The sequence below is a fragment of the Talpa occidentalis genome, unplaced genomic scaffold, assembly GCF_014898055.3.
Source record: "Talpa occidentalis isolate TD23 unplaced genomic scaffold, MPIMG_talOcc4v2.1, whole genome shotgun sequence".
NCBI classification, from domain to species: domain Eukaryota; kingdom Metazoa; phylum Chordata; class Mammalia; order Eulipotyphla; family Talpidae; genus Talpa; species Talpa occidentalis.
Window position 1 is genome coordinate 42,382,989 of NW_026555331.1, and position 19,125 is coordinate 42,402,113.

The following is a 19,125-nucleotide window of genomic DNA, read 5'->3' on the forward strand; positions in this document are numbered from 1 at the left end:
TATCAAGCAACCATTTGTTGAATGAATGAATGTCTCCATTTCATTGTAGCTTTAAAAACAACTACAAATATAAATTAAATTGTATATATTACATATTTTCATTTAATTATGCTATGTAAGCAATACACAAGACATATAGGTATGTAAGCTAAAATTATATATGGAGTACAATTTTATCACAATGAAATTAATTAAAACATATGACTGGGTTTGGGGGGCATGTATGTGTGCATATATATACACACATTTGTACACATACACATATATGTATTGACATATACTATATGCAGGTGTGATACACATATATGCATTAAATATGCATTACATATATAGATGTATCACATTATGTATCACATCTATGCATCACATGTATCACATTACATATATAGATGTATCACATATGTGTACATGTATTATACACACACATAAAGGAAAAGACAGAAAGAGGAAGGGGGAATGACAAAAATGAATGCATAGGGAAAACTTCAAGCTTAGCATGCCTATTGTATACCTACCCACATTTCACATTATTCTAAATTAGTTAACACATATTAAGTGTTATTAAATGCTTCATTAAAAACCTTTGCAAAATACAGTAAATATGACATGATGTCATTATTTTGACTTTGATAGATATGTGTGCTTTCCTGAAAAACGGTACTATAAAAAATTTGGAATTTCAACTAAAAACATTGAAATATTAATATGGAGAAAGCTTTTACCTAATCAATGTTTTAAAATGAGAAATATTTTATTGGAGCACTTATGTACACTGATATCACTATGTATTTTAAGCATAAATGCAAGAATTTTTGGATATATATTTAGAAATAAACTATAGAAGCAAGAAAAAGAACATATTTGAATGTCATTTTACAAATTACCTTAGAGAATTTGTACCTTTTTTCATAAAAGAAAAAAAATTCTTTTATGACTAATACAGTTCAAAAGATACATTTTCACTGGAAGTTTAACAGGAACACATAATATATTTAAGTGACGAAAGAATGAAACAATGTGTTTCTTCACTTCAAATAGTTTCATCTTCCTTAAGCTTTTTCTATGCACCAATGACTCAAAAACTATTAATAAAAAGCTTTACTTACATTTAGAAACTACTACAAGTTCCTAAAAGATCTATCTTCTGACTATGACAAAAGGAATGGGAAGTTAAAAAGATAATCAGCAAAACTCTTTTGAACATGTCTGTTGGTATCTGCATCGACCTTAAGAAAAACTTAAGAAGTCCTCCTTCTGTCTCAGACAATGACAAGAAACAACTGTTCCACCTTCCCAGAAAGATAGGTTATGCTTTTAGTTAGCTATTCACAACATAAATGCAGTTTAGATTCTTTCTAATAGATATATTAAAACAATATTCAGCCCAAGGACAAAATCTGACTCTGGAAAAGTCAAACATTTCTTAGAAAAACTTTACTATCTATATTCACTATGAATACATAGTACCAAGACAAAATATAGAGAAATTCTTTTCAGCTGACTTAAAAGTCTTAGTAAGCATCATGAATAAACAAAATAATTTCTCCCTTTTAAATATAAGTGGAACCAATCTGCTTATTTTAAGAAAGGAGAAGGAGAATGAACCTCTTCAAGATAACCCATTTTAACCCCATGTCCAGGCTCACAATGCAATTGTTTAACTGACATGAGCCACATGGGAAAGTATGTATATTGCAAATTCACTTAAGAAAATAGTTCTTGATTGAGTGTCAATGCTAAGACTACGTTAAGCATTTCAATTTACTTAACTCTGTTAAAGGCCATTCCTAAGCAATTCAGTTTTTTACATACCAAATTGGCAGGCCATCCATTCTTCACAAAGGAAAACTATAACAACTTTATAAGGAGGAAAATATTAATAAAACATCATTTGTTAATTTAATTTTAAATAATTATTACAAATCAAGAAATGAAAGCATTAGCTTCAGAAAATCAGACAATTTTTCTCTGTTGTAAATATTATGACAGTGACTGTATTTGTCCTATTACTACTCTATTCTCATCATCCCCTTATTGTCATTCAATTGCTGAATATTTACTGACACCTTTATATATACCTGGCACCATGTTAGGCAGTAAAGTTTTATTCAATAAATATAAATCATTGATTGCCCTGACCAAACATGAAAATGTGATAAAAAGATAATTAAAGAAGTACACAAAAAACAAATGTTTACATAATGTTATAATTGCTACAAAAAGGAAGTGCCATGTGAAAGAAGCTTGCCACAGTTATGAAATCAATGAAGATTTTAAGATTAATGATATGAGTTGAAAGATAAACAGCAAACAGAGATAATAACATATACCAAAGTTTAGTGGTGTGGTGATAAAGAGGGGCAATGAGAAAACTACCAACGCTGTAGATCATAGACCAAGAAGGTGTTAATATGTCATAGGTGCAAATGGAAACTTAGGTTGGTGACATTTAACTCATATTAAGAATGTAAGTCTTTATCATAAGAGGAATTGAAAAGCCTCTCTGGGGACAAGATGGAGTACAAATTATAAAGTAAGGGCTAGATTCAGAAGCTTATTCAGTTCCACAGGGATACATGCTTGGTTTCATGCTCTGCTGTTGCTATATTCTAGTTTTAATTTTTAAAAAAATGCCTTCATCTTCATTTTGCAGGCCTCATAAATGATGTGGGCAATCCTATTACACGTGGTAAATAGTGGATAAGAACATACATGTTTTATGCCTATTTAGTTTTCTATAAAAGATATAATGGAAATAGACTAAGATGAAGATGGAGGGAAATGAAATTTAAGAGGAAAGAGGCAACAATTAGTGATAGAAATAAGTATTTAATAATTGAAATAATTACCTAAAATAGGTAACAAAGAAAGAAGAGAAGGAAAGAACAGGGAAGCATATAATAGTCAGTTACCATAAAACATAGGTCTTTGCTTTTCCAACTGTGCTAAATTATTTTTCACTTGCAAAACAAAAAGCAACTCTCCGTAAAAATGTACAAAAATAGGGAACTCGCTGGTGGCGCAAGGGGTTAAGACACAGCACTATGAAGCTATCTGTAGCCGCTGCAACACCAGTTCAATCCCGGCCAGGGAGGTGACCCACATGGCTCACCCTCTACCGGCTGCTCCCCTCAGCAGTGTGCTTCAGTAGATCTGCCTGTTAAGCTCCCCACTCTTGTCTCTGGTGAATCCTCTCACCCCCTGCTCCACTGGCCTGCACCCCAGCTCTTGTTTGCATAAATAAATAAATATTTTTAAAAATGTACAAAAATATAGCAGATATTGATCATTGCCTAAATAAAATCTATCCTTTCCCTTTTCTCCTTGCTAACAGCGATCTGATTTGTTTAGTTGAAACTCTTTCTTATAGGATAACTTTCATTAATAAACCACTGAAGATAAATCCATTCCCTTTGTTGATAATGTTTTAAAAAATGTGTGTGTCACAATTCTGGTTGATATGTTATGATGGGGGTCTTTTTGAGGGCTTCAGAAGTATTTCCTCATTGCTAAAAAAACACGCCTTGTCTCTGACTCCTCCCTTTGACTTTGCCCGCATGACTCCAAAACTAAGGCAGCCATCTCAGAAAGAGACAAGCTCAAGAAAAGAAAGCAGCAAGTTGATAATAAACTATATCAACTGCTGAACTACAGCACCCATATGCATCCACTTCAGAAATTCTAATGTGCAATCTTAAAATTCCTTTGGTTTAATCCTACTAGATTTAATATTCTTGAGGTCAGAGGCTGTTTATTTATCTTCTTCACTTTGCCCCTAGCATCTAACACAGTGTTTTCAATTTCACAGCTGTATCTCATATTATGAAAGATGAGTTAATTTAGGACCTAAGGATTATGCCTAACTAAAATAATATAAAATAATATTTGGTACTGATTTATTTGTGCTTCATTCCTGCTGTTCTCACTATATGCCATTTAACATAGAATCATTATGTTGAATAAGAAGTGGGTATTTTTGCTTCTATGAATCATAAAATCTAACTTTGGAGTGCTTTTGAGAATACCTAACCTAATTAAATGAAGTGTTATTAAATTTTAATTAACATGTGCTGTACAAAATTAATCAGATCCATAACTAAAATCGTACTTTGCAGAGATCACACACACACGCAGTTCTCTAAACTTATTCTAAAAGGGTACAGGATATATTTTCTTCTATTTCAAATAGAGAGGCCGCCCCATCTCTGCCTACTTTTTAACTGGGTCAGAATAGAGATGGATGAAGATTTAAATTGTAAAAAAGGGCAGTCTCTTAAATTTCAAATTCTTGAGAGACGCTGAGTTTAAATCATTGAATTTATGGGAACAGAATGAGAATACATATTAGAACATGCTGAAATAAATACAAATACATCCACCAGAAAACAACTGCAGTTAAATTTTAAAATGTTTAAGCAAACAGTAGAAAGGATATAGACTGAAATAACAAATCACTAAGATTTTGCTTTTACTTGAACTATACTTATCATAATGTACTTATAATGACTAAAAAAGCACCTTTCCTAATTTCTACTTAGCTTTATACAACAACTTAAAAAAGTTAACAAAAATATTAATAACTTCACAAAATTATTGGAAATAAAATAATTTAGCTGCCTTATTTTTGGAGTATGACATTACATAAATTCTTTTTGAGATTAATGAATAATTTAGGGTAAATGAAACTTTGTTATAGAAAAGAACATCATCATTATTTTCCCATGTTTTCCTTAGTAGGAATTTCTTTAAATTGCAACTGTAAATTGTAGACCAAGCATTACAGCTGAATTAGCATAAAAATGCTGAAGAATAGATTACTAAGAGAATTAGTACACTCTGGAAAAGAAAAGTAAAGATTGTTTTGGAAAAATCCTGATAAGAACATGAGTTTAAAAATGTTCTAAGTATATGACTATCTGAGGCTAAGTTAACAAAAAAAAAAAAAAGAAAACAGATTTTATATCCATCAATAAACATATGCATTCGGAATTCCCCAGATTCAAAATAGTTTTACAAAGTCTTAGCTATTTTCTATTTGAGTCAAGTAATTGGATTACACATTAGTTGTGTTAAAGACTCTCTTACTCCAACTTTTAATTAACTATCATTATAGCAAAGCAACTTATAATTTTCAACAAATGTAAAAATTCAAGGAGATAATATATGAAATTTTATTATTTGTGTTCTTCACTGAGAAAAAAAAAATATATAATGCCAGGCAGTGGGATAGCCAAGTACAGTGAAATATGAATAAAAACTGCCTATAAACTATAAAGCTAATGGACTAGCCTATGCTCTTTAGTTACATTTCCTATAAAGGTTACAAGAATGCTCATTGTATTTTAAGATCCAAAGTCTATTTAACTGGCTTAGATTAAAGCTAATTCAACCAATTTTGATCAACCTGTAGACTCCCCTGACATTAATAAATTAATTGTCACTGGCAACAGCATGGTTCAAAATTCAGTAGGTACAACAGATAATAATTGGAAGTCTAAATATAAATTCTCCCACAGGCCTACAACTCCCCTTCCCAGAAATTGCAAATTGTATCATCTCCTCTATTTTAGATGTAGCTATATATTTGCATATTTAACAAATATGTAAAAATATACTCTCTCCCTTATTTAAAAATATTTTAATACAGCTGGTATAAAATTAGTAAATATTGTTGGCATATCATTTAATATAATTTAATACTACATCAGCATATTAAAGACTTCCTCAAATCTTTTTAAAGTTGTCTATTATTCTATAGTGTGGACAAATAATTTTTAACCACTATTCTCAAAAATATGGGAATGGACATATAGAAAACTACTTATCTGAGACATGTAGAAGAAATGTTATTTATTTCACCACTGTCTTATTGAAGGACATTCAAATATATTTCTTTCTTTTTTTTCTTTTTTAAAGATTTATTTATTTATTTATTTATTTATTTATTTATATAAGCACTGGGTACAGTCAGAAGCGTGGGAGGGTGAGAGAATTCACCAGAGACACAGTGGGGAGCAGAGCAGGCAGAAGGACCGAAGTACACCGCTAAGGGGAGCAACGGGCGGCAGGAGAAGTCATGTGGGACCTTCCTCAGGTGGCTGGGGAGCAGCCGGGGATCGAACTGGCACTGCAGAGGCTGAGAGCAGCTTAGCAACCCAGAGCTCAACCACAGCACCACCCACAGGGGAGGCCCTCAAAAGAATATATTTAAATCTGAATACTCTTAGACTTGTGGGAGTGCACGCATAGGCAAATTCTTTTTTTTTTTTTTCCATATAGGCAAATTCTTACACTTGCATTGTCATTTCAATGACTGCCAACCTACTTTCCAACTATGCAGGACAGCATGTGCTTTTCCAAAATCACACACTGGAGAGTGGTGTTGAAGCCATGTGATTACTTTAAGAACTATTTATTTTTTATGAACTATTAGATCGTAACTTTAGCCTATTTTCCTATTCAATCTTTCATCTCTTAGCAATCTATATCAACATCTCCCTTTCTCTTTCTCTCTAGCCTTGAATATATATACACACATATATATGGAAAATATAAATATCAAAATCTGTATTTGTGATTGTATTTTGCCTGTGGTAATGTTCCTACCAATTTTTTTAGTCTTTATAATTTTTTTTAAGATGGGGAAGAGTTGTGTATTCTACTTACATACATATGCACATATTTATGTCATATACACACATATTTATATGTATAATCATTTTCTTCTAACATTTTTCTAGTTTCTTTATCTTTCAATTATAAAATTTGGAGTGGTGAAAGTTTTAAGGACTATATACAATCCCAAATTAATTAATTTTTTTCAGTTTGGCTTCATATACAATTTTTCTATGTTTTTACTCCATTTCTATTTCAGTTTCAATACTGGATTTGGTTTGTTGTTCCATCAGTATCTATTTATATTCAGTACTACATTGTTTAAATGATTGAGGCTTTATAATCTCAATATCTAGTAAAATTAGTTTTCCCTCATTAATCTTCATTTTCAGATGTTTCTTTTGTTGTTTTTATTATTTTGAGATAATGCCATCAGATATTAAAACAATCCCCATGGTATTTTACTGGTATCATGAATGTCAGAGCTCAATATACAGATAATCAATTTCCTTTTGGAATTTAATATTCCAAGTATACAAAATAACCTTCATAAATGTCTTGCATATTTCTATAAGTTTATTTATAGCATTTGGGGCTTGCTAATAAAGTAAAAAGAATAATTGCTACCATTCTATGTTTAAGCAATATTATCTATGAACAAAATAAGTCACTTATTTTTTTTGCCAAATTCTTTTATTGTTCACAATAGCATTTTTGGTTTCTTTGCTTGACACAATCATTTTCAGTTAGCTACTAGGTGCTTATAGATATATTATCTGGAAAATATTATTCAGATAGAGAGAGAAAATGTTTATGTCCATAAGATATGTCATATATATGTAATAACATATGAACACGTATGTATATGTAGCATGTATTAACATTTAGGTATGATTACTTCCTCTTGTTATTTATTTATTCATTAATTCATTTTTGGTTATAATGCATTCTCCTATTTTGCTTAATTAGGTTATTCAATTTATTTTTCCTATCAAAAAAGCTAGCTCTAAGATTTCTCTTCTGAAGTTTTATGGTTTTACTTTTGTTTATCTTTTTAATTCATTGTTTTCCAACTTTACTTATTTAATGTTTCCGGCTTTTCTTAAGCCCACTTTTTTCATAGATTAGATGCTTAATTTTTTTACAATGTAAATGTTTAGGTATGTGAATTGACTGAGCTTTGCTGCATTACTCAACAATTTAGATATTAAACATGTAGGTTTGTCATTTTTCCAGAATTTCTAGTGTTTTATTTTAGGATGTTTTTTTCAATAGAATTATTTTACAAATTTATCTTTTTTTAAACCATAGTGAAGGAAGCAGGACCAAAACATGTTGGAATGGGGTAGTCCTCTTCCTGCAAACCTCTACATTAAGTAAAACTTAAAAAGCAAACATAATTACCAGCTTACCACTGGCCTATGCATGCCTTTTTCTTCCTGAAGTGAGTGCTTTGTATCTCACTAAGGTTTTGAGGTTGGGGAGTGAAGCCTTAGGTATAGTGGTGGCCATTCCTGGCAGATGAACAAATATGGGTAGGGCAGAGGCTCTGGTTCATCCAGAATGGCACAGGGGGCCTTAAAAGTGAGTGTGAAATGATCTATTGCTTCAGGACTGAACCTTGAGTCAGAGAGATCAGGCCCAGAACATTAGAATGGTTTAGTATGAGTAATGGCACAGTAACATTCCCCCCTTCCCCCAACCTTCTTCTGAGGCCAGAGGAAAATCTACTGCCAACTACCAGATCCCATGATACCCAGACTTGAATCTCTAAAGCAGCTCCAGGCAGAGACAACAGCTTGGTCTGATTGTGGAGAGATACATAACATTACAGGCATCCTATCCTTAAAGTGACCTTCCTACCCAAGACAATTACTTGCAGTGTAAAACCAAAAGACCCTAAATAGCCAAAGCAATCTTGAGATAAAAGAAGAAATATGGTGAAATGACAGTTCCTGACTTCAAACTATACTACCCAATGATAGTAATCAAAATAGTATAGTATTGAGAAAAAAATAGAAACACAGACCAATGGAATGTAATAGAAAACCTAGAAATAAACCCACATGATATGTACAGTTAAACTTTGAGAGAAGAGTTACAGCAATACAATAGAGAAGATAAAACCTCTTTAAAAATTGGTGCTGAGAAACTTGTACCACCACATACAAAAAAAAAAAAAAAAAGAAAGAAAGAAAAAGAAACTAGATTATTACTTAACTCCATGTCCAAAAAGTAACTCAAAATGGATTAAAGAATTGGATATATGACCTTAGACCATTAAATACGTTAAAAAAAAAAAAACATAGTTGATACACTCCTGGACATCAACTTCTGAGATGCATATTTGGGGACTCAAGTCCTACAGCAAGAACTTTTACTTTTTTTTACAAAAGTAAAAATAAACAAAGAAGACTACATCAAACTCAAAAACCTTTGTACCAGAAAGAAAACCAACCAGTGGACTGGGCAAAAATATTTGCATGTCACATGCCTAACACATTATCACATGACTAATTTCCAAAATATAGAAATAACTCATAAAACTCAACGATAAAAACAACTCAATCAAAAACTGAAAATTAACTAAGTAGACACTTCTCAAAAGAAGACATTCAGATGACCTACAGGCATATGAAAAAAAAAGATGCTCAGCATCACTTATAAGGGAAATGCAAATCAAAACTACACTGAACTTTCACCTCACTTGTGCAAGAAAAGCCTACATCAGGGCCTCCCCTGGTGGCGCAGCAGTTGAGCACTGGGCTGCAAAGCTGCCCATAGGCTCTGCAGCACCAGTTCGATCCTCGGCCACCAGCAAGGGTCCCACATGGCACGACAGACCTCTCCTGCCACGCCCGCTGCTCCCCTCAGCAGTGTATTTCATCGGTCTGCCTGTTCTGTTCCCCGCTCTGGCGAATTCTCTCGCCCTCCAGCGCTTCTGACTGTACCCAGTGTTTGTATAAATAAATAAATAAACCCTTAAAAAAAAAAGGCCTATATCATTAGGCTTGTTTCTATTTTTTTCTCAATACAACAAATGATGGCAATAATAGGAAAAAAAAGGAACACTCATCCACTGTTATTAGTAATGGAATTTGATACATGTTATGGAGATTAGGAAAATGTTATGGAGATTACTCAAAAAATTAAACATGAAAATACAACATGATCCAGCACAACCACTGCTGGGCACTTACCCAAAGAATATGAAAACAGTGATCAAAAAGATTTATGTTCTTCTACGTTCTTTGTAGCATTATTCATGTTAGCCATGTTATTCATGTAATACCCATCAAATGCCCATCAACCAACAACTGAATAAAGAAATTGTGGCATATAAACTCAATGAAATATTACTCCATTATATAAAAGGATGAAACAGTGTCTTTTGGGACAGTATGGATGGATCTTGAGATGATTAAGTAAAGTACATCAGAAAGTGAGTTAGAACATGATTTCACTCATTTGTGGAATGAATATAAATAACCCAAGAAAATAAACTGACAAAGCACAGGAAAAATTCTAAGACTGTGGAAAATACACTGAGTGCCAGAGAAGATGGGAGGGAGAGAGGAAGAGGTAGGTGGTAAGGTTTTGGTAGTGGAACTTTGGTGGAGGCAGGGAAGGCATATGCACATCTGGAGGTATGAAGTTAGAACTCCAAGATTATAAGTTATATAAATGATTGCTTACAATCACTTCTCAGAAAAACAAACTCTGATGAAAAAATAAATTTTCTAAACTTAAAAATACATACATACATACATAAAACCAAAGTGATAGGACTCTATTTTTTAATGTTGCTATAATTTCTTATTTTGTTATATTATTATTAGAGAATGATTTTTGCACTACTTCCACTTTGATTGTGATGTCTTTATAGTCAATTCCCATTAAATTTTCATTGATGCTACTAAAATGATGGTAAAGTTGATCTTTTTAGTTTACAGCAGCATAGAAATATTAACTTAATGCACCTATTTAGTTACATTACCTAGATATTCTTTTTTTGTTTATCTATTAATGGTGTGATTTTGTTCTACATTATTCTATTTCCTAATGTTTTTGCCTATGGATGCTTATGCTATATTCGTTGTACATAAAATAATTACAATTGCTATACCTTCATCATGTGATATAGGACTTAAAATTATATTTTTATTTCAATTAACAGTCCTTGGTCTTAATTCAATATTTTTTGATATAACTGTCACAACCCTTGATATTTGCTCATTGGAATTTGTTTTCTATATCTTAGCCCATGTTTTTATTATTATGTTTAAAATATATTATCAACCTTTAAGTAAAACTCTGTTACATAAGTATCTGTTGTTGAAAGAACAAAATTGGGCTTTGACTTGTGATCAAATATTACGTTCTCTTCCTTTTTCATAGTTATACTTAACCATTGTTATTTTCTTATATCACAGATGTTTGTCTTCATTCTGACAGCTCATTTTTAATATAGTCTGTCAATTTTAAAATGCACATTTTTTTCATATCTCTGAAATTGGGATCATTATAAAAATCCACAGAGTAATACAATCATCATCCTCTAACAATTGTTACAGTTTCATTGCCTGCCATCTATAAGCCCTCTGAAGAGTATAATGACTTCGGTATTCTAGGTGGTGGCATTTGGACATCAGCAGACAACAAATAATTTAAGGAACTTTTAGCCATTTTCTGAAAACTTCTGTTGATCATTTTATGAAGAGACCTAGAAAGTACCAGCATACAACAAATCAGTGGCATTGACAAAAACCTGGGAGGAAAGAAAGAGTATTCTAGATTCACAGATGCATAAGATTTAAAAATTTTGGCACAATGGCCAAAATTTTTATCTGTTATGTGGCCTCATTTAATTTGGGATTTTTTAGCCTTTTATGTTAATTTCCTTATTTTTTTAACAGAACTTTTTATAGGCATTTTATTGGCACCTTCTTGATTACTCATCCTTTAGGTTTCTGAATTTTTCCTTGATGACCTATTTAAGTGTAGTTGATGTTTAGGAGGGATCATGGCTATAGCCCAAGATAAGTGAATCTTTTTTTATCTGACCCAGAGTATTTTGAGTTGAGGTTTAATTAGGCATTATTTCTTAGCAGCTAGTAGAGATAGGCAACTGGCTTTTTTCCCCACAACCCAAGTTCTTTCTGTTTCCCTGCTTGGGAGACAAGACTTCTTGAAAATACGGATTAGGTGCACAGTCTTAAATTTATTCCTGCCCTGTCTGTGGGAAACAAATAATATTCTGGGAAGTTCAAAGAATATGCTCTATTATCTTAGGTTGTACTCCACACCTTTGAAGAGTAAAATACTGTCATTATTACACAATACCACTAATTTTGATTTATTTTTTTAAGATTTTTATTTATTTATTTACACAAGAACCGGGGTATAGGCCCAATTCGCGGGAGGGTGAGAGGATTCACCAGAGACAGAGCGGGGAACAGAACAGGCAGACTGACTGAAATACCCTGCTGAGGGGAGCAGTGGGTGAGACAGGAGAGGTCTGCCACGCCATGTGGGATCCTCGCCAGCCGGCCGGGATCGAACCAGTGCTGCAGAGGCTGCGGACAGCTTCACAGCACTGCGCTCAACCACCTGCGCCACCAGGGGAGGCCCTAATTTTGATTTATTTTTGACAAACTTTAACATTAAGAAAAATATAGCATCAATTACATTAAACTAAAAAGTTTCTCTACAGCAAAAGCGACAGCAACCAAAACAAAGATACATCCTATGGAATGGGAGAAAATATTTGCACACAACACAACTGATAAGGGACTGATATCAAAGATCTACAAAGAGCTTACACAATGCAACAAAAATAAAGCAAACAACCGAGTCAAAAAATGAGCAGAAGAGCTGAAAAGACACTTTTCCAAAAAAGAAATGCAAGTGGACAATAGGCATATGAAAAAAATGTTCAACATCACTTACTATCAGGGAAGTGCAAATCAAAATCACAATGAGATGCCACCTCATACCAGTGAGAATGGCCCATCTTAAAAAATCTGGCAACAACAAATGCTGGCTAGGATGCAGAGAAAAAGGAACCCTCTTACACTGCTGGTGGGAATGCAAACTGGTCAAGCCACTAGGGAAAGCTGTGTGGAAGACTCTCAATACACTGAAAATGGGTCTACCTATGATCCAGCAATTCCACTACTAGGAATCTACCCAAAGGACAAACACTAATTCAAAAGTAAACCTGCACTCCTATCTTTACTGAAGCACTACCTACCATAGTTAAGATATGGAAACAACCTAAATGTCCCAAAATGGATGACTGGATCAAGAAGATGTGGTATATATACACAATGGAATACAACTCAGCAATCAAAACAGATGAACTCATGCCATTTTCAGCAACATGGATGGAGCTAGAAGGGATTATGCTAATCAAAGTAAGTCAGAAGGAAAAGAAATCTGTCAAATGGTTTCACTTAAAGGGTCAAAAAAAAGACAAAACTTGAAGCTGACCATAGACTTGAGTCAAGCATCAAAGAGGGTGGGAGAAAGGTCCAAAGGTGGGGGGTGTGGATCACAAGGGACTATGGTGATAGCTCACCGGTACTACAGTCTTGGGGAGAACTACAAGGACTGCACCTGAAGGGACAGAAATTATGTTAAAAAAAAAGAAAGAAAGAAATTAAAGTAAAAAGAATAATAAAACGTCAAACTGTCAAATAAATTTACAATTATGTTGAAAAAGCAAAACAATACTAGGACTTTTAAAATCTGTGAAATTGTGAAAAAAGTAGAATGTTAAAACTTACTTTTTTAAAAATATAAACTATTTCTGAGTTTCCATTTCACATAGGACTGAGAAAATATTTAAAAGTGTTTATGATTTTGAATTCATTTAAAAAAACTCATTTTTCAAAAAAGGCAATTTAAAGAAATTTGAGGGCTTCCCTGGTGACGCAGGTGGTTGAGCACTGTGAAGCTGTCCACAGCCTCTGCAGTGCTGGTTCGATCCCCACCAGTCGCGGAGCAACCTACACGATGTGGCAGACCTCCCCTGTCTTGCCCACTGCTCCCCTCAGCAGTGTATTTCGTCAGTCTGCCTGTTCTGTTCCTTGCTCTGTCTCTGGTGAATCCTCTCACCCTCCTGTGCTTCTGGCCTGTACCCAGTTCTTGTATAAATAAATAAATCTTTAAAAAAAATTAAAAATATATATATCTTCGAAACATGAAAAAGCATGACGAAATTTACATTATGTTATAATACAAAGAGAAAAATATCATAACTGAAATGTTTTTATGTACATATATATGTCACGGCAATATAACATGTACCTCTACTAACTTATGATTCAGATGGAAATAGATGTTTACAAATGATATCCTTCCCTAGCCTAAAAGAAAAAGTCTTATTTTGAGGAGGAAAATAAAAATATTAAATTGTAGTTGTTTTACACATTACTGTTGTATTATATTTGGTCTATTATATTATGGTCTTCCATAGCTCTGCCAGTGCTATTATTTAATTTCAGGTCACACATTTCTGTTTTAAATTTCTTAGCATGGTTTAATGGAGGACTCCTAAATACCTACATCTCTTCCTGATTAGCTATCTTGGAAAACTAATTATGTAGTCAATAAACAGAAGGAGTACAAGTCAATAGAACCTCTGATAAGCATGCATGATCTTCAACCTACAACAACACAGTTGTCAGCAATTACAGGGGAAGCTATATCTTAAAGTTCATTAAAATACACTTGTAAAGCTATTAAATGTTATCTGGAAATGTTTTTTTGTACTATTTATAATGCAGTTCTTTGTTACTAATTTTTAGCTCACAGTTTATTTTGAGCAAGGTAAGTGATAGCATATTTTCTCGAGACTACATTATGTAATTAGAATAAAACTCATGTTGTATCTATGATTCAGTCATTTATGTATTCATTGACCTAACGTTATCTATTTTGCTTCTATTAAGTGCCAGTTTCTAAACTATCACAAAGACAGAAACATCAATATGTCATTCTATCAGTCATCAGTCAGATTACAGTTTAATTGAAAAGAGACACATAGAGAATAATTTATTATTATAAATGAAAATGTACGCTGAACGTTCTCCAACCACAACAAATTATTAGTAAAAATAAAATCTATGAGTATTACTTTTCAAACTCTGGTTTCTAGAGTCCCACCTACACAACCACAGGCCTTAAAAGTCTCCATTTCAAAGTTTCCCAAATTATTTTTGGGAGCCCTTTGGGCTCCAGTATGTTTTTGACCATTTTCATCACACTTCTCCAGCATCCTTATGAATGCCCATTGCCTCAAAGGCATTTGGAGGGCCCTCATCAACAGTGTACCTCCTGTCAGCGTTCTTTTAAAAAAAAAAAAAAAAGATTTATTTATTTATTTATGCATACAAGAACTGGGGTACAGGACAGAGGTGTTGGGGGTGAGAGGAATCACCAGAGACAGAGTGGGGAACAGAACAGGCAGATCGATGGAAATACACTGCTGAGGGGTACAGTGGGCGAGTCAGGAGAGGTCTGCTGCACCATGTGGGTTGCTCCCTGGCCGGGGATCAAACTCAAACTCGTGATGCAGTAGCTGTGGGTAGCTTCATAGATTGTGTCTTAACCCCTTGCGCCACCAGAGAGGCCCCTCAGTGTTCTTTATAGAAATGCAGCCTCCCCTGATGCTCTCTTCTGTTTTCCAAATGCTGTATACTCTTTAGTGGCCAAGTAAGCTAACTTCACTTCTCTACTCTGCCAGAGCCAGATTTCAAGAATTTATTTATTTCTCCTACGTTATCCAATGTGTTGCCATATATTTATCTTATGATCCTTTGCATTTCTGTAGTATTTGATAGGACTTCTCTTTTGTTTGATTTTATTGACGTGTTTTCTCTCTGTGATTTTGTCTACTTTGTTCGTTTAAAAAAAAAAAAAAAAAAAAAACAAGCCAGCTCTTGGTTTAACTGATCTTCTGGATTGTCTTTTTGATCTCTATTTCTGCTCTAGTTTTTATTATGCTCTTCAGACTACAGACTTTGGTTATGCTTTTTCTTTTGCTAGTTCCTTTACGTGAAAATTCAGAATTTTTATTTGTGATTTTTATTTCCTGAGTAGTCTGTATTGCTATAAACTTTCCTCATAGTACTACATGTGCTGCATGCCTTAGGTTCTGATATTTTTGTTTTCATTAATTTCCTGATTTTTTTTCCCACCATTGATTTCTTCATTGAGCTGGTAATTGCTCAATATCATGTTCTTTATTCTCTACAAATTTGTATTTTTCCCCTTTTATTCTTTCGGTTGGTTTCTAGTTACATACTATTATGATAAGAAATTTGTTGTGACTTCAATCTTGATAAATTTATATATGTATGTATTTTACATCTCATTTCTCTCTTTCCACCTGAGACATTGTGCATAGTCTATTTTGCTTCCATAGCTTTCTCTAGAGTTCCTGATCTCATTTATTGAGCTCTTTACACCCTGAATCTTATTTTAAGTTTGAATTTCTACATTCTGTTTATTAATTTTATAATTGATCTCATTTTTTCCAATTCTGTTATATCCTTTTATTACCTTATCTGAGTTTTCTTATATCATATTGACTTGCATTTCTGAATTTTTTTCTCTTTCAGGTTATTTATTATAGCCATTTTTAACTATCTGATAGGGATATATAATCTTCCATGTCTTTTTGGTTGAATTCCAGAGAGTTGTCTTGCCCTTGTGATGTCATATTTCCTTCATGATTTGAGTTGCCATATGTTACAATGACCTATTGACCAACTATTTTTTTCATCTGCTTATCTTGCTACTTCAAATTTTCCTATTATTTTGATATCTGTAACAGTAACTTAAATAATTAGACTACTTTCACTTTTCCATCCGATAATGCTGTGGTTTTATTTTATTTTGGCCTTTCCTGGCTTCTGTATTTACTGAAGTAGAAGCAGATTGTATTTTGTACAAGAATGGGAGAGTGTTGCCAACCCAAAAATCTGGCCACCCATTGTCACCTGTATACTGAAGTATTGATACCTGTATTATTTAGTCCTTCCCAGAAAAACACATTTTTCTTTTGCGTATAGACTTCTTTTTTTCTAAGGCTTTCACTTGATCATTAGAATGGTTTCAAGAAGCGGATATGAGGTGTTTCTATCATCCACAGCTATCAGGGCCAATATTATCCTCTTTCCAGAATGCGCAAACATCACTCATTCACATACAACTAGTTCATGTATATAAATGATTAAGAGTTCATCAGACTTATAATCACTTGCTACAAAACCTGTTAAGTTCTACCTCAAAGCATTGTATGTCATTGCTTAAGACTAATACACTGCATTAATATTAGCTCTCTCTTCTTTCTTATTTTATCTCATCTGGTCCATAATTAATCCCTCTCCAGACTCCACTCTCCCTCTCCAACACCATTCCGGATATGCTGCACAAATATCTTTATAAAAATGTAAAGTTTCTTACATAATTATTCTGCTTACATACAGGCCTTAAATGACTTTCCATTGACCTTATAGTCCAGACTCCAACTTCCATTAAAGAACTCTCATATAATTTATAAAATGGCATGTGCAGTGAATAAATTACTGCATTCTAATCCAGATTTAGAGAAAGGAATATGATAATTCACCAAACAAAATGATATTCATTGTTGTATCATAAACTGTGATAAGAGGAAGATGAGTACTATTCCAACTATAATAAATTATTTAAAAGAAATAAAACAGTATAATTCCTCAATATTTCTAGTATTTTTAATTATACTGTACTAAATTTATTTTTATATTTTTAGATTTCTTTATACAATCGCCATTTAATATAAAATGATTTTTGATGGTCTGACAAAAATCATATGTCACAGATCAATCATAACTTTCCCTGTGGGTTATCAAGATCTCTTTGCATATTTTCCACCTGCACAGTCTTTTTTGCAGTCTCACACTACCATACAAAGTAATTTAAAAATGTTCTAATTTTATTACACATTAATCCATAAAGTCTTCCAATTTCTTCCACACTGTGGCCTATAGAAATTAAGTTGATTTAGTTAGCCCTTCCATCACAGTTCCAGCTACTCCATAAAAGTACAACGCCAACATTTCTAAGACTCATTAGGCAACAAATCAAAACATAATAGTAAGCTGATCAACATTACATATTTGTTTAGTTGCACAGTACTATGTTGTTTCCCTGCAAAAGTCTCATACCTGATTGATTGACTTTTTTTTTTAAAGCAAGAGCAACTACGAATTATTTCAGATTTAGGCAGAACCAGGTACACTTGGAACCGATTTAATTTTTCTGACACATTTCTTGAGTGGTGTACCTCTCAAATAAATTCAAGAGAAGTATGTCTACTGCCCTAGGGAATGAGTAAAACAGGCCTTTTTTTTGTGAATCAGCATGCCACATTTTTGCATGCTGAGCTCTGGAAACTGGATGGAATAATTAACATAAGGAGCCTGGGGCTTTTTCAAGGGAAGGCAAGGATGAATATGGTGAACAGGGTAAGATGTCACAGCCCTAGGAAAGATGTATCCTGAGATATCTGTGTGTGATTAAAATCATTGTTCACTAAGACAATTCTCTAGTGGCTTGGGAATCTTTTGGCTTTGAATTCTCTGATCTGACTTTGTCATTAGGGAAATTTCCACACCTTGAATAATTCCTACCCTTTGTACGAAATCTCCATTCAGTAAGTAGTAGATGCTATGGATGGGTTTAAGGGTAACACAACTTCAAATTATCTGAAAGACATATAGAGTAAAAAAGTGCATGCCTGTCATGTGAACTCAAATGTATGAAAATCGACTTCATAAACCTTCTGAAGCCACCCACCCTTGTACCTCCCTGAGGACAGAACCTACATTGCCATTACTCACCAGAACTAGCAATGATTCCCTACCCCAGTAGCTTCTTCCCATCAGCTCCAAGTCTCCTGGTACCAGCTGGAGAAGAAAACATAGCTTACATTACCACACTTCACATGCAAGCTTCACTACTGATTCTGTCCCCCCACCAAAAGTGTCCATACCACATTCAGCAGGACCAAATAAGGTCAAGTTCCAAAAGACACAAGAATTCATAAATACATAGAGTGAACTTTAGGTGGAAAAAGACTAGTTACAGACAATATCTTGAAATGGAATGGACATTCAGGTCTGATAAATTAATTTGTGTAAGTCAAAACTATGAATTTAACATAGCTATTTCATATTATTATGCAACCTTCAATACAGGACAATGACATCTAAGAGGAACAAAGAGGTTATGGCCCAAGTAAAATGAGTACAAAAGCTGTCTACTCCCACTTTCAGCCTGAAAATTGAAAAAAAAAAAATGTTTGTTGTCTCTTTTTACATGGATTTGCTATGCTATATCTTCATTAGCACAATTCTTTTTCCAGAAGTCTCTTGCCTAAGGAAGTAGTTTGATTGTTCAGGAATTTGATTGTTCAGGAACTACTGAAAGATATCTTCAATGGAAAATATCATCAGATAT

At 33.4% G+C, this 19,125-nt stretch overlaps 1 protein-coding gene across 9 annotated transcripts in view; it reads right to left on the bottom strand.

Moving 5' to 3' along the window:
- Positions 1-19,125, bottom strand: part of RALYL (RALY RNA binding protein like) — a 610,187-nt gene that overhangs the window by 492,932 nt on the left and 98,130 nt on the right. For 6 of the 9 annotated variants that reach the window (XM_054692158.1, XM_054692155.1, XM_054692160.1 and 3 more), the window contains one exon: positions 18,507-18,572. The exons of the other annotated variants lie outside the window; for them this stretch is intronic. The gene's annotated coding sequence lies outside the window, so the exon portion shown is untranslated. The remainder of the gene's footprint in view (positions 1-18,506; positions 18,573-19,125) is intronic. 9 annotated transcript variants of the gene reach the window in all.